Source organism: Meles meles, chromosome 3, assembly GCF_922984935.1.
Source record: "Meles meles chromosome 3, mMelMel3.1 paternal haplotype, whole genome shotgun sequence".
Classification (NCBI taxonomy): domain Eukaryota; kingdom Metazoa; phylum Chordata; class Mammalia; order Carnivora; family Mustelidae; genus Meles; species Meles meles.
Window position 1 is genome coordinate 96,583,248 of NC_060068.1, and position 2,644 is coordinate 96,585,891.

The 2,644-nt window shown below is 39.0% G+C and overlaps 1 non-coding gene across 1 annotated transcript; it reads right to left on the reverse strand.

Moving 5' to 3' along the window:
• Positions 1-2,168: 2,168 nt before the first annotated feature.
• Positions 2,169-2,297, reverse strand: LOC123939552. The gene has a single exon (XR_006817917.1). It is a non-coding gene; the product is annotated as a small nucleolar RNA SNORA42/SNORA80 family (small nucleolar RNA).
• Positions 2,298-2,644: the final 347 nt, after the last annotated feature.

The following is a 2,644-nucleotide window of genomic DNA, read 5'->3' on the forward strand; positions in this document are numbered from 1 at the left end:
AGTAAATCTGGAAACATTTGTAAAACATCATAAATCCAAATAACCAACAAATAAAGTGTTTTGATTCATTGATATGAAATGCAAATTAAACAATAATAAGGTACCACTTTTCACTCATGTGATGAGTGAAACATTAAACATTAAAAGAATCAATAGTGTTCTTTACTTACGGGAATTAGTGGATAATGTTTCATGCATTGTTGGAGAAACATGAATTTCATACTCTGGACAACAATCTATCTTAACAAGTTGACTCAGAAAAAAAAATTAAGTAGTGGGATTAGGTGAGTGGGAAGCTATTGAACTTTGTGAAGTAATATATAACATTAATACCTAAACTTAATAAGAACAGTGTATTGGCTTCCTATTGCTACTGTGATATATTACCATAAACTTAGCAGCTGAGAACAACCATACCTATTATCTTGTAGTTCTTAAGGTCACAAATCTGAAATGGGTCTTGTGGATTTAATTAAGGCATTGGTTGGGCTGTGTTTTCTGGAAGCTCTAGAGGGAATCTATGATATAGTGTCATAATCTGAGGAGTATGACCAGTTCAATTCAGTATACTCGGTGTCACAGAAATATAAATACCTCATTCTTTGATACAGCAATCCCCACTCTTAGTAATTTTTTAATAGAAACAAATGTATTAGTATGGAGGATCTATGAACAAGAATGTTTATTGAAGCATTTTTTTTTGTAGTAGCAAAAAATTAGGACTTGACTTGTACATCTATCAACAGAATGGTTGAATAAATTACAATCTGTCCATTTGATGGAATATTATGCAGCTATTGAGAAAATTAGAGTTATATATACTGACCTGGAAATGCTGTCCCTGAAACATTAAGTGAAAAATACAAGTTGCAAAGCAAAGGGCATTATCCCATTTATTGTAAAAAAATACATACGTAAATAAGGAAAATGAAAAAATTCCAACATATGACTATTTCTGTGTCCATGACTAGTAGGAAGAGAGAAATTGTATCAGATTTATGAAGTGGAGAAAGCTAAATATAAAATAACGATGAACTACGTATCAATGAGTGAACTAGAATGGGCCAATTATATAACAAAGAGAGAACTTGAAGATCTCTTAGTGAGAGGGTGTGATGAATCTGTTTCTGCAATGTTTCTGTTTCTAAACTGTTGAACAAAACTGCAAGCCTTATTCAGCCACTGCCTGGTGTCACAGGTGCAGCTGCAAGAGTGAAGATGCTTTCCGGGGTGATGTGAGAGAACCGCATCCAGTTAGCAAACTGGAAACAACCAGGGTCCTAACAGGAAACCAGAGAACAAAGTTACAATCCCACCATCATAAAACAGGGAGCAGCCTGGACCTAAGAGACAAGCACCTACTAACTAACACTGTATGTTTGCACATAATTATGCGGATTTGAAGAAAAGCTTTGAATGATTCAAATAAACTTGTTACTGTGAACAGCAATCACCTCAGAATTAAGAAGAGACCGAAATCCTTCAAAAAAGAGAAAAATAGTTATGATTCCCATGATCCCATTGATGGAATACAATGTGTGCATACTATTTACGTAATAATTTTTAAAACTGCACAGAGCCCCACCTCTGGCTTGGGCTCTGCAGTCAGCAGAGTTTGCTTAGGACTCTCTCTCCATCTGCCCCCCCACTCCCCACCCCCCACCCTTGGTCCCAAATGAAATAAATAAATCTTAGAAAACAAAAACAAAACAAAACAAAAAAACCCTACAGAACCAATGAAGTGTAAGAATAAGAAGTTTATTTTTTTTTGACAATTTTATTTATTTATTTGACACAGAGAGAGACAGTGAGAGAGGGAACACAAGCAGGGGGAGTGGGGGACAGAGAAGGAGGCTTTGGGCTGAGCAGGGAGCCCCATGAGGGGCTTGATCCCAGGACTCTGGGATCATGACGCCAGCCGAAGGCAGATGTTTAACTGACTTAGCCGCCCAGGCGCCCCAAGAATAGAAAGTTTAAATCTGAAGTAGAAATAGTTATCCTGAAGTGTGCCCTGGGGAGATAACAGCTCTGTCACTGCGCAGTGGTAGATGCCTGAACTGTAGTGCCCTTGGACCTAAGAGGTAGCTGCTCAGGGGACCAGTTTGCACTGCTAAATATATAGCTAAATGTATGTAATGTTTTTTTGTTTCTTTGTTTTGTTTTGCTTTTACCCTGAGCCCCCTTCAGTTCTCACAGCCTACCAGTGAGGAGGCTGGGCAGTGGGTCAGGGCTGCATACTCCCCTGGCATGGGATACTATGAGAGGTCCCCAGAGAAAGGCCTGCCATCAATCCATCCCTGTGTGCTTGCACTGACTTTTAAAAGCATTTCTACAATTGTGACAGCTTCTTCTTCTTTTAAAAAAAAATATATTTTATTTATTTATTTGACAGAGAGGGATCACAAGTAGGCAGAGAGGCAGGCAGAGAGAGAGAGGCAAAGCAGGCTCCCTGCTGAGCAGAGAGCCTGATGCGGGACTTGATCCCAGGACCCTGAGATCATGACCTGAGCCGAAGGCAGAGGCTTAACCCACTGAGCCACCCAGCTGCCCCTGTGACAGCTTCTTGATGATTGTCAAATCAGAATGATGGGCACATGGCAATTCATTTTATTGTTCACTTTACTTTTGTGTAGATTTTTTTTCA